Here is a 14,981-nt window from a genome sequence, read left to right as displayed (position 1 = left end):
CTTTGATAACAGACAGAGAATCACCCTCAAGTACTACCCTTTTCACCCCCACATCCAAAGCAAAAACCAGAGCCCATGCCGCAGCCTTTGCTTCAACATCCTCACTGCCTAGCTCCTGGTGCACCGGTTTTGAGCATGAGGCAATAACAGAGCCCTGGTGATCTCTTATAACGACTCCAATGCCAGACTTCTTATCTTGTTTGAAGACGGCGCCATCGAAATTTATTTTGAAAAGCTCCGATGGTGGAGGTCTCCAAAGAGGTCTGGTATTTCGGTTCTGCTGCACTGGAGTAGTCACAGGAAGTTGCCGAGCTTGATATTCGGCTAGCCAAGACTTTGAAATCTGAGGGATTTGGTGAAGTGAGTCTGCCGGTTGGTTGAGACGAACCCGGTTCCGCTGGTTCCAGATTGTCCAAACCGTTACAGCAAAGACCTCTGTTTGATGGTTGTTTGCAATTAACCATGACAGCAGCTCCTTGAAGGTCATGAACTGAACATCACACCTGAAATTCCAAAGCTCCAAGTCAGACCACACCGTGTCTAGTTCTGGGCAGGACCACAAAGCATGCAATGAATCTTCATCATGGCCGTGACATCTAACACAGTCTGAGTCCGTTGCAATAGTTCGACGGAATAAAGCCTTCTTTGTCAGCATAGCTTCACGGCATGCACGCCAAAGTAGTGTTTTCACCTTGGGGGGAACTTGGAGTGACCATATTCCATTCCACAGTTTCTTCTCTTCATTTACGGATTCTTGTGGTGCAGCAGGCAGCTCCTCCTCCATTTTTAAGAATTTATAACCGGTCTTGCAACTATAGTGACCATTGCTTGAGTGAGGCCAATATAGGATATCTTCGGAAGCTCCACTACTCAAGGGGATGGTCTTGATTAGCTCTGCCTCCTCTGCACTGAACAGCCCGTGTAGCATCTCTTCATCCCACCTCCTCGTACTTGGGTCTATAAGAATATCAACTCTAGAGTTTTCAAAATCTGTCAAGGGAGAAGAAAGTACTTGTGGTGGATGTTTTCTTGGTAGCCAATGATCTTGCCAAATTCGAATTTTTTTTCCATCACCGACTCTCCATCTAGCTCCCCTTCGAATGACATCCCTCCCTACAAGTATGCTCCTCCAAGCATAAGACCCCATCCTTGATTCCTTGGCCTCCATAATGGTTGAATTTGGAAAAAACCGCGCCTTGAACACTTTGTAGAAAAGGGAGTTATGATTATGCAAGAGCCTCCACGCTTGCTTTGCTAATAGAGAGTCATTGAATTTGGCTAAGTCTCTAAAGCCCATGCCACCCACTCCTTTGGCTTTAGTCAACTCATCCCACTTGACCCAATGTATCTTCCTTCGATCTCCACGTTGTCCCCACCAAAATTTTTTAATCATGGTCTCAATTTCATTGCATAGACCGATTGGAATTTTGAAACATCCCATGGTGTATGTGGGGATGGCTTGGATAACGGATTTTATCAATACCTCCCTACCGGCTTGTGAAAGTAACTTCCCCTCCCATCCTTGAAGCTTTCTCCACACACGCTCCTTAATGTAATTGAAACTTGCTTTTTTCCTTTTCCCCACAAAGGATGGTAGACCCAAGTACTTCTCATATTGCATAATTTCTGGTACACCCCATGCCTCTTTAATTTGCTCCTTTAGAACTTCATTGGTTGATTTGCTAAAAAACAATGCTGTCTTGCTTCTATTTAGTTTTTGGCCAGAAGCAACTTCATAGGCATTTAAAAATTCCAATACTTTACCACACTCCTCCATTGTTGCCCTGCAAAAAAGAAGACTATCATCTGCAAAAAGCAAATGTGTTAGTTTTGGGCCTCTTCTACAGATTGAGAAACCATGAATATCCCCATTCCCTTCTGCTTTTTTGAGCAACCCATTCAACCCTTCAGTGCATAGCAAAAAGAGGAAAGGGGAAATGGGGTCGCCTTGCCTAATGCCCCTTGTAGGGTGAATCATTCCACAAGGTTCTCCATTCACCAACACCGAGTATGTAACAGTTTTAACACACAACATAATCAGATTTATCCAGCCTTCATTGAAACCCATCCGCCTCATTATACCCTCCAAAAAAGGCCATTCCACCCTATCATAGGCCTTACTCATGTCAAGTTTAACTGCCATATACCCATGCGATCCAGAATTATAACGTTGTAAACAATGCAAAGTCTCAAAAGCCACCATTATATTATCAGAAATAAGTCTATCTTTGGTAAAGGCAGATTGGTGTTCTGTGATAATTGAAGGTAAGACTTTTTTTAAACGGTTGGCTAAAACTTTAGAAAAAATTTTATACAACACGTTACACAAACTAATAGGGCGAAATTGGTGGGCATATTCTGGGGAGTGTGTTTTGGGTATCAACGTGATAAAAGTATGGTTAATAGATTGGGGCAAGGTACCTGAATTTAGCCACATGAGGATGGAGGCAGTAACATCATGATTAACGGTTCCCCAAAAGTGTTGGTAGAAAAGAGGTGGCATTCCGTCTGGACCAGGGGCTTTGAGGGGAGCCATTTGATTCAAAGCCACTTCTACTTCATGTACTTCAAATTTCTTGCATAATAGGGCATTCATCTCATCAGTAATCACCCTAGGTACGCACTCCCATACCTGTGAAGAATCCAACTGACCCGTGGAGTTGAAAAGTGAATGGTAGTAGCTTACAAGGATTTCTGTAAATTCTTCCGGATTGGTCTTCCATGCCCCTTCTTCATCTCTCATACCTTCAATCAAATTTTTTCGGTACCTTTTTGTAGCACAACTATGAAAGTACCTTGAATTTTTATCCCCCTGTCTTGCCCATAAAACTCTTGATCTTTGTGCCCACATTGTCGCCTCCTTATCCCGCCATTCTTCAATTTCCTTTCTTAGTTCTCTAATTCTAGCATTGTCGCCCCTAAGAATGGCCTCCTCCTCAGCCTTGGGTAGAAGTTTTTTCAATTTTTCCAACTCCCTTCTTACATTCCCAAACACATTCTTCTCCCACCAACCCAAATCCCTTCCACACTTTTCAACTCTACCTACAATCCCTTCCAAAGATTCATTATCGCACCTATTCCACACGGCTTCCACAATTTCAGAACACCCCGGATTTGACAACCACATTTCTTCGAACCGAAATACTTTCTTCCTTTTAGGAGGATCCAATCCTGAGAACACAATGAGGATTGGGTTGTGATCCGAAGAATCACACCTTAAATTGTGAACCCTTGTACCAGGAAATTTTAAAAACCAATTATTAGTGGCCAAACCCCGGTCTAGTCTCTCCCATATTGAGTTACCATTATCATAATGTCTAGCCCATGTGAATTTTGGTCCCACATACCCCAAATCCATAAACCCACATTCGTCTAACACTTCTCTAAACAATTGCATTTGATTATGGGGTCTTAGAGCTCCTCCCACCTTTTCATCTTGTTTAATTATCTCATTAAAATCCCCAAAGCATAACCAAGGTACTTCAGATTGAGAATTGAGATACCTGAGCTTCTCCCATGCCTCTGATCTTCTTACTGTATCAGGCTCACCATAGAATCCGGTTAGCCTCCATTCATTTTCGGAACCCCTATCTACGATAGCATCAATATAATATTTGCACGACCCCACTACTGACAGATTTATTGAAGACTTCCAAAACAAAGCCAAGCCACCACCTCTACCCTCCCGTGGAACCACCCATCTATGATCGTAATCCATGCTTCTTTGTACAATCTCCAGCCTTGCATCATCTGTAAGTGTCTCAGCCACAAACACTACAGAGGGATCTTTTGCCCGTGTCAACTCCACAAGCTCTCTCCCTGTACGTAGGTTCCCAAGCCCACGACAGTTCCAGGCTAGGCAACTCATTGTTCCTGGCGGGGCTGAACATCAGCCTCCGCCAATATACTAGATGCCTCTTCACCATTCTCAGAAATCTGAAGGCGTTTGGAAAACAATTCAACATGGTCATCGGTACTCACATATTGTCTCTTCTTTCCTGTAATTTTTTCTGTTGGTTTACTTAGACCTTTGGTGGCTGGCCTATCTCTGCGTGTCCAAACAGGTAGAACACGTTTCGGTTGGTCCGAAATTCTAGTGGGCGTAACCCTAGCCTGGTCACATCTTTTTTGGCCGTTTGACTCTTCAGCATAATTCCCAGAATTAATTCCCTCAAACGGCTGTCTTTCTTTCTCTGGCACCTTACCCTCTTGATTTCCCATTGATTGCACCATATCTGGATTAACTGCTCCCATATCCGGATATTTTTCCTTTCCTGGCCTGTCACCCACGTATTCTCTCATTGATTGCACCTTTGCAGCATTTGTTGACTTCTCTACACTTTTGGACGCTTCAGGTAAGTCATTAAACCCCGAATTACAAGCTTGCGTGATAGGAGGATTCTTGACATTTATGGGGTTTGAAACCGTTGCAGCCCTTGTTGACTTCTCTGCCATGTTGGACGCTTCAGGTAAGTCCTTAAACACAGAATTATATGCATGCGTGATAGGTGGAATTCTGGCATTTATTGTGCTTGAAACACTGTGGCCGTTGCATGGTAAGTTGGAATTAATTCCATCTTTGTAACGGTCCTCCTGTGTAAAAGCTTCAGCTCCGGTGGTCGGTTCTGGGTGGTGGGGCTGCGCTGGCCTGTTTTTCTCCTTCTGGCCGCCAGCTTTGCCATGCATGGTCTTCTTCATAGTCGAATAGTAGCCTGGTACCGAGACAGTGTGTCTTGTTGAAGCCACAAATGGCTGGGCACGTAGACTAGGACCGAATTCCCTCTGTTCACTCTTAAGAGACCCTTCACTTTCAATCCAAAGCTCACAATCCCGGTCGTCATGTGTGAGGCAGCCACACCAATAGCATAGATTGGGTAATCTTTCATACTTAAAGGAAATCCATACTTGCTTCTCATCATTCAAAGACACAAGACGACCGCGACATAGTGGTAAATTTATATCCACGGCCACTTTTACCCGTATAAAATTACCCCCATCGTAAAGCTTCGACTCCGTTTGGCTAATCACCTCTCCCACAACTCCACAAATTTTTTCCGCTGCTGCAATGGTCATGAATTTTATTGGTAATCCATGGACTTGCACCCAGAAGTTTGTTCTTTCGAAACTGATATCCTCCAATGGTGAATCATGATCATAACGTTGCATAACCACCAAATTCTTATCGAAACTCCATGGTTCACTATTGAGGATTCTATCTACCTCCTCTTTAGAGTCAAATGAAAACAACATCTCATGGTCTCCAATCTTTTGAATTTTGAAACCTTTCTTTGCACGCCACAATGGGGTGAAAGTCCTTGCTATTGAGTCGACATTGATAGCTCTCCTCGTCGTGAATCTCGCAGCTATGGAGAATTGTTTGACACTCTCATCAGGCGTGAGACAGCATCCCGGTCCTTCCCTCTCTGTTAGGGACAGGCGCGTCCAAGATTGTGTCAAATCCTCCATAAACACTCTCACAAAAGTTTCCCAAACCCCTCGAGAAACACCCAACTAGCCTTGTAGTACACGTGGTACTCCAAGGAACCTCTCAACACCTTCACAGGAAGGGACAAACTATTCTACAGTGCAAGAAAGTCAGAGCTTTAGACCCTATACTCTCAAACAACACCTTTTTGAATACTTTGATACAAGATGTTGCAATAAAATCTAAGACAATAGGTTTGTGCAACAAAAAATTCCATTACAATAAACTCTAAATATTTTAATGACAACTTTAATACAATAATAAATATGTTATGCAATACATAATTATTTCATATTTGTTGTAGTAATAGATAGTAAAATCATTTATATTAAGTTATTGAAATGTTAACTTCATTGTAATAAACAATCATTTTGACTTTTTTGTTGCAATAAAATACAAAATAATTGATATCAAGTTATTACAATGATTTCTTCATTTTAAATTATTGCAACAAATTTTCCTAATGTAGTATGGGATTAAAGCTTCCATTGAAATTGAAATTGAAAATTATAATTTATTACTTTTTTTATACAATAATTTATCATTTTTAAGTTACTATTGCAACTTTTAACTTCTATGAACTGTATATTGTAAATTTGTAATAGCAATTATAAAAAAGGAAGGCTTACCTTGTCTTTTTCCTTTTATTGATAGTCAGGGCACAAAAAAAGAACAGGAGAACCAAAACTACTGCGGATGTTGCAACAATTGTCACAACAAAAAGCTCCTTTTTCTGTTTCTTCTCCTTTTTCGTACATGGACCCGAGAGACAAAGATCCGACATTTTCTCAAGACTTGCATATTTGAAACATGCCATGACAATTCAGTTTTTAAAAGATAGATGAGATTAACATTATAAATATATATATATATATATATATGAAATTATATTTATGAAACAAATGAACATAGAACCTCTGTATTGGTTTTGCATGTTTAGAAAGTGATAGCTAGGGGGGTAATTGAAATTAGAACAAAAAAAATGTAAAGAAAAATGAAATAAATAGCATGAAAAACTAACCTCAAGATCATTGATCCATCCCTAGACTTTTGTATAAGAGCCTCTGGAACTGAATCATCAAGCTTATTTCCACTTAAATTACTTCTCGCAAATATAGTATAAAATAAAATGTCATTTCCAACTTGCAAGTAGTACCCAAGTAATGAGTTCCATGAGATTTTCAGGATGCCTCATGGACAGAAAATAGAATATTCTAACCAAAGGTTGGACATAGCTTTAGTTCAATAACTTACAGAGTCTTCAAATTTGGCAATTGTGCTAAAAATTGTGGTATGTTCCCAGTCAATTTATTGTATGATAGATCCCTAAAATTGAACAAAGAAAAAAATAAATGTAAACATTTAACAATAACTTTGGGTAAAGAGTAAAGATATCCATGGATTTGAAGTTAAACTATTTTCTTTTGTCAGTACTGATGAGTGATGACAACCTCACATTGAATATTATAGTGCTTGCATATAAAGCTTAAAACATTTCTCTACAGCAACAATACTTTTAATTGCATCACCTGCATATAAATTTAAAAGTTTGTCCTCCACAACATCGACCACATTTTCTATGGATCTTTAGAGAGAATCCACTAAGACTCTATTCATATACATGTTAAGATATCACTTGAACCCAAAAACGTTGGAATAGAAAACATATATCTCACTTTTTGTGTTTCGCACTTTACATTCCACCAATCATGATATGTTATATGATTGATTTTGTTTTTTCTATTTTAAACATAAGTGGTTTATAAGGAAAGATAAATAAATACATAGTAAGTTGTGATTGGTAGAGTATGAGAAAAGTTAAACTTTTGCACACTCACATTAAACTCGAATTCTAAAATAATATCCCATTCCGTTTTTTTTACTTACAAGTAAAGTAGTGCTGTGAGGTTGGAGAGTGAAATCGGTATCTCCCCTGTTAATTGGCTTGAGCTTAAGTTCCTGCTTGTAATTTATCGAAGAAGAAAGAGTTGATGCCATTGTTGCAAAATCAAACAAACACACACATACACACACAAAACAAAGGAATAATGAATTTTTTTTAAGTATCACAGCAGAAACTATTCATCTAAAAATTTTCCTTAAGAGCTTGTTCTCAGTTAAATTTCAAATCCAAGCATTGTAATTTATAAAAAAACTAAATTGTTAATTAGTAATTACACCTTATAGGTTTGAGATGATTATGATTTTACCCCCTAATGTTAATACTTTAATCCTCCCGTTAATGACCAAGGTTTTCAGACCCGGACCGTTCATTGAACCGTTAAAGGGAGAGGTTCAAGGTTTTTGAGGTCGAACCGAGGTCGAACCGGGGTCGAACCGTGATGACGTCATAATTAATTAAATAATTAATTAAAGCCTAAATATAGATATTAAATTTATAAAACTAGCAAAATTGACAATATATCTATATATTTGAGGGAAATTTAATGATTTTCAAGCATATATTTAATAATTAAATAAGAAAGTTAATAAAATAAAATAATAACCATGAAAACATTAAAATTTATGATTAATTTTTGAAGTAAAGTTTAATATCTTTGAAGGATTTTAATTATAATTTTTTTATTCCTTGTAAGAGATAGATAATTCAATTTAGTAGAATAAAATTGTAAAAAAAAAAAAAAAATGCTAAGGGGTTGGACCGCACGGTTCTCACCGGTTCGTACGGTCCAACCCCGGTTTTAGCGGGTCACGGAATTAACAAAAAATCCGGTTCTTTATGCTTAAAAAACCGGTTTTCATCCCAGTTCCCGGTTTTCACGGTCCGACCTCCCGGTCCGATCCGGTTCTGAAAACTATGTTAATGACTATTGCTGAGGTGGCCACCTCAACTTAAAACGACTAGCGTTAGGGTTATAGAACACGTCATTTGATTACATTACAAAAATAATCTATCTTTTATGTCTTTTAATTATTTATTAGTAAAAGAAATAGTTTATTTTTTATTTTTAAGTTCTTTTTCTTCTTCTCCTGTTGCCTTTATTTAGAAATTTCTTGCAGATTCAAACACCCTTATCAACATTGAAAGGCTCAACTATAACCCCTTCTCAGTCACAGCCATGGTACCATGTATATAGCCACGACACCTCAATTGGTTTTATCTCAAAATTAAAGCCACATGACAACCACCATGAAACACTACAAAACACACCACTGATATCACTACCCCATCTCTATGAGGGATATTACACAAAGTAATAATGGAAGAACAAGATTAACATAAAAGACAAACATAAAATAGATAACTTGGAGGAATATTATCGTTTTCCTTAGACAATATTTGCCCCCACACTATTGTTGCCAAGGGGTTATCGCAAATTTGTTCCCAAGATACAACCAAAATGTTGGGTTTTACAGATAGCAATTTTGGAGAATGACCATAGGGTTATATTTCATCAAAAGACATGTATGGAGAGTCAAAATGTTTCATAAAACCATTCACTAGGCTTGAAACCTCTTCAACCTTTCTAAACAGTCACCAAAAAATTCTGCAGAAAATCCTGTTTTACAACTTTTGATCGATCAAGTGATCTTTTCTATCAATCGAACAAGAATCAAACACTAATCATGGCTCGATCGATCGAAAATGCTGAATTTCAAATTTTCACTTAGAAAATTCTAAAACTTGAATTTTCACTTTATGAAACCATATTCTCCAAACTCAAACATCATTAACAACCTATCCATGTATATACCTATATGTACAAAATCTCAACCCCATTTTTAATACCAAAGCAGCTGAGCAAACATAAAACCACTGCCCTAATCAAGAGTCTTCAATATTAGTCTAAGATTTCCATTTTCTTTTTTCCAATATATTTTTCTGACCGCAACTAAACGAGACATTCAGAAAATCATAAAAAAATAAACTCATGCCAAACAACAAACAAGTACACTGGCTATACAAAATTAGTAATCAAATTAAGATATGGTTGCTAAGGCAGTAGGGTTGAAAAGATCAATGATTTAAGGTTTTCAAAAAGGATGTGAGAGAAAAAGATAACCTAAGTAACGAATCTCAGATCTCAAATGAAAAGATCCTAAACCCAGATAAAGATATCAAAGCTGATGCTGCACAAAAATCGTTAGTGAGTTGATCGCACATACTCGTGCCAATCAAAGTACCTGAAGAACAATAAGAAACAAAGGACTACAAAGAGCACCGGTGAAGAGATTTAATGCTTATATAGTGATATAGAGCTGACCTAGATCCCTTGATCACAAGGTTTTTCCTTGTAGGGAAGATTTAGAGTTAAGGCTCCGAGATCTTGGGCTTTTCTTCTCGTATAGGGAAGATACGAGCACGGAGTTTTGTCTTTGGGTTTGTCGCGTAAGTTCTTTCCATATAGGGATATATGAGTGGGGAATACACAAAGGCTTATGGGGCCCAGTGGTTCACTTGTTGGCCTGGGCCATCTCAACCCATCGGTTTGCTGCCCTATCCGTCAGGTGTAGGCTACTTTCATCCCATCAGTACACCTTCCTATCCGCTAGTCTGTGAACTAGAAAACACCAATGTGTATGTTAGCTACATATGTGGGTGCCCGACGAGACCCTCTGAAGGGGTGCTACCCGACGGGTCTTTGGCCCATGTCCATTTGGAAGACTTGATCATCCCAATGGCCAATATTGACGAATATTCTTTTTTGGACGAAAATGCCCTTATTAGAAGTTAAGTTTCAAATTTAGAGATAGAGTGCAATCGATTTGAAGATCAGTTTCATGTTTGGCCTCTGCAATTTGAACATCCATGAGAGAGAGAGAGAGATTTTATTCTTTTTGATAATTTTTTATTTATTTAATGAACTGTATTTTGAAGTGATGCAACACGTTTTAAATGGACCAAATTGACTGCTTATTTGGCATTTAGCACCACACGTTAACGAGATTGATATGATGCAATTTACCCTCTTTTCTCTCACAAATTTTTTTTTTTTTTTTTTTTTACTTTCTTAACTTTTTAACTTATTTTTAATATTTTAATTTAATGGTTGAATGAAAGTTATATTTTTCAACTCTCAATCTCATTCATTGATTACAATTGCATCACACACAATACCCTAGTTATTCAACCTGATCTCAATCCCCATTAACGAATACAACTGCAAAGGCTCAAATCAAAATATCCTATAAAGTTAGTGGTTAGAGTCAAAGTTTCTTTTTAAGGATAAAATATTATTTGAGTCCCTCTTTATCAATAATTTTTTTCCCTAAACTTTCTAAATATCATTTTCAATAGTTTAGAAACAAAAATAGAGATGAAAAATGAAAAAAAAAAAAGAAAATCAATAGTTTAGGGTCGAAAAGAAAACTTTTGATAAGTTTAAGAACAGAAAGTAAATCATTTTTAATTGTTAAAGGACAAAAAAAAAAAAATGAAATTTTTAATAGTTTATGGACAAAAGATGAAAATTTTAAAGTTTAAGGATAAAAAACAAATTTCTAGTAAAGTTTAAGAATCAAAATAACAATTTATCTTTTTAAATTTTAATAGGCAAAATCAATAATTGAAAACTTTAATAGTGCAATTTTCAATTCAGTAACATGCAAAACATTTGGGTTCATCCAATTCCATTAGATATTTAGATTGAAACCAACGCTCATAGTTTACAAATCATTTGAATTAAATGTGATCGATTCCATCTTGTTATCTTGAATGGCGCATCTTTAAAACTACTAGCAGTTTTGTGATGGTCCAGCTATTCTAAATTTCTAATGGATTCGTACTCGATATTTATTCTTTAAAAAATAAATATATTTATTTTGATATATAGAAAACAAACATATCCATTGAACTTCCATTGGTTCATATGTGTTGAAAATGCACTCACAGTGAAATGATCCTGGGAATATCATCTGAACTGCAAGTCAAACCACTCCATGAATATTTATTGGGGGAACATGGGTCTCCTTGCCAGTCGTCTCTAGAGATTCTTGAAGTTTGCTTAATGTCCACGATAGCAGTCACTGTTGTTTACAAAAAAATGTTACTTAAGATTATAATCATTCAAAAGAAACTGAAAGGAGGGATAAGAAATTTAGAATACTTGTTATACAATATGAAATCAACAAAGGAATAAAAGTAATAATCCAATAGTGTCAAAAGCATCTTTTCTTCTGAAATTCTCTCGGTGCAGCACAACCGCATATAAAGTGACTTAGAGGGGGTGCCACTAGCTTTTTAAGGAAAATACTAAAGCCACAAACATTTTTACAAAATTGTTGATGTCCTAAATGATTATTGGTAAGTAAAAATGTCATATTACATAATGGGTCCATATAAGAACCAGTAATAATTTGCCACATCAACAGGTTATAAAAATGTTGTAAAATAATTTATGTTTATAGCAATTTTCTCTCTTTTCAAATAGGGCAAAGATTTGATCTAGTACTCTAGTGCACTGGATTCGTTGAGATGATATGTGTTCACTATTAGTCACTGGTTGCCATCACACTGTGTCCAACACTTGAGATACTAGAACTAAGCTAAGTCCTTTTAATTAACTTGTACGCACATTACTTACTTTTATACTAAAAATAGGTTTTTCATACAAGACTCCCCCTAAGATTTTTTTAATTTTTAATTTTTTTTAAAAAACACTATCATTTATTTATAAGAGTAAGATTTCCTGGTGTTTCTAATAGAAACATTCAGAGTTCAAATCTTTCTTCTCCAATAGTAATATATATTTTTTATATTTTAAGTTCAAATATCATATTATTATTATAAAAATATATATTTTTTATATATTTTAAGTTCAAATCTTTCTTCTCCAACTATCATGTTATTATTATTATTTAAAAAAAAAAAAAAAAAGGAAAAGCAAGATCTCACTTCATGTTTTTTAAATCTTTCTGAACAATACTACATATACAATTTTTTTTCACAACAAAATTGACAACAGTTAAGTTATATTGATTTTCCTTTGGGCTCACTACATAAGCCTCTTTATTGTCTATGAAAGCCAGTCAAATTAAAGCATCATATATAGTTAATCATTATTTTATACTGGTGTATAATATGTGCATATACACGATACAATTAAAAAAAATTACAATTACATATGTATATGGATTCAAATTACTCTCTATCTCTCTCTTTTATTATTATTTTTTAAAATTCTTTTGAATATATACATGAGTTTACTCATTTTTATTGAGTTTTTGATAATTTATTTATATTAGACCCTTTGTCTTTTGTGCTTCATTAATTCATTTAGAACAAAAATTTTAAAAAAAAAATATTTAAATACACGTGGCGCAAATTAGACAACAATTAGAATCCAATTTAAAACCTAATTGGATTTTCTCTTAGTTTTAACTATTAATATATAAATATATATATATATATATAGAGAGAGAGAGAGAGAGAGAGAGAGAGAGAGAGAGAGAGAGAGAGAGAGAGAGAGAGAGAGAGAGATTTTAGAGGATAAAAAATCAAAATGATTCTGCCAAACTCTAAAAACGGTACTAAAGATTTGTGTTTGTTAGTTCCAATAGGAATCAATGAAAACTTAATAACTTAAAAGCTGTGAAATGTGTTGTGAAAAATATTTTCTATGAAATATTGCTCAACCAATAAAAGGATTTAAAAATAAATAAAAATAGAAAGTCTACTATGCTAACATTAGACTCAATGTTACCACTATTATAGCAGCAAAGAGAATAATGAGATATAAAATAAAATGCTATAATTACTACAAATTTTATAACATAACATTCTATAGCAATGAATATGATTAATGAAATTCAAAATCATAACAAATGATTTTTTTTTTCTTTTTGTGATTAATAACACATAACTTGCAATGGTAATGTTATAAAATTTGTAATATCTCTTTAAAATAAAAGAACATACCATCTCTTGAATCGGTTGCTTTGAATAGATAGAAGGGAGAGATTACACCGTAAACCTCAAAGGCGTTGAGGATGGGGGGAAGGTCGGACCCCGTTGTTGCATTAATAGAAAAACTAAAATGGCCTTTGAATATTTGATTGAGACATATGGAAAGTGGCTTTAAATGGTCAAGCATTATAGGTTCTGAGATATATTTTCCCCCATTCCATCAATAATGAATTCTCTTTTCATTCCTTGCGTAAGTTTTGCAATTTCAGCAAAGTGAAAGCAAACATAACGTTTAGAGGCATCTACAGTAGTGTTGTCGTCAAAACGTAAGGCATGGTAACCACTTGGTGGCTGGACGGCAGTTCTCAACACTTCTAGCGGTGGTTTATAGCTATCGCTGCTGTTCTGCATGTCAATTGCTAAGGAGGTATTGATCGGAACCCAGTTTGATAACGTTCTAACAGAATACCAGAGTCGATCATAAACATCGCTCTTGTACCTAGGATAGGAAAAAGGCCATTGTAGCATTAAAAAATATTAGAAACTGCAATAGTATAAGTACAAATGTTCAATCACTTCATAATTAAGTAATTAGGACATTGATTTTCTAATCGTAATTGGAACAATTAATAAATATTTAACAATTTATTATGAAATTCAAATGTTGAACTACATTATATTATGCTCTGTAATAATAAAGCTCAATTTTCAACTGTAGTTTTTGTTATTTTTAATTCTTGCATGTGGATACAATTTTTTTTTATTATTATAAAAAATCAAATATAAAAAATAAAAATTCATATGCTTCTCAAGGATCAAGGTATGCTTATCGAGGGTCAAGGTAAGCTAAGAGCAAATAACATGTGTTCACTAAATTGATATTTAATTCAATTAATTAAGAAATTATTACAACATAAAACAATACATAATTGATAATGACGCCTAATTATAAAGTCATCTTGCTAAGAAAGAAAAAAAACACCTAAACAATCCATTAGGTGTAGTTAGATAGTACAATAATTCTCAAACTCAAAAATTGAAGTCTCACACTTTTAATTTTGAATACTAAATAAGCGAACAACCAAAGTGTCAGACAATATACAAGTCAACAACAACAACAACAAAATAGTGTCATACATACATAGTTATAATGGAGAAAATGGGCTTTTGCCTTTTTTTTAAAAAAAATATTCAGTAAAATGCCCCATATTTAAAACTATTTAGGGAAATGCCCCTGTTTTGAAACTCGATTTTCAATTTAAAACTCGATTTTTGGATAATCGAGTTATAGCAAACTGAAAAATATAAAAAATAAATAAAATTTCTAGAACTTGAGTTCCTTGCAAAAGTTCAAGCCACTTGAGTTCCATGAACTTGAGTACTTTACATGGAACTCGAGTTCATGAAACTCAAGTTCCAAAAAAAAAAAAAAAAAAAAAATCTAAGTCCATTTTGCTATAACTCGATGTTCCAAAAATCGAGTTATACGTTTAAAACTCGATTTTTAGAAAATCAAGTTTTAAAACAGGGGTATTTCCTTAATTAGTTTTAGACATGAGACATTTTGCTAGATATTTTAAAAAGAAATGGCAAAAGCCAATTTTCTCCTAGTTATAATGCATAAACCAA

The 14,981-nt window shown here is 35.2% G+C and overlaps 1 pseudogene; it reads right to left on the bottom strand.

Moving 5' to 3' along the window:
• The window catches only part of LOC126727898 (putative leucine-rich repeat receptor-like protein kinase At2g19210), a 28,669-nt pseudogene that overhangs the window by 5,735 nt on the left and 7,953 nt on the right, over positions 1-14,981 (bottom strand).

The sequence above is a fragment of the Quercus robur genome, chromosome 5 (genome assembly GCF_932294415.1).
Source record: "Quercus robur chromosome 5, dhQueRobu3.1, whole genome shotgun sequence".
In the NCBI taxonomy this organism is placed as follows: Eukaryota; Viridiplantae; Streptophyta; class Magnoliopsida; order Fagales; family Fagaceae; genus Quercus; species Quercus robur.
The sequence above is the reverse complement of the archived record's forward strand: the minus strand, read 5'-3'. Positions and strand labels throughout refer to the sequence as shown.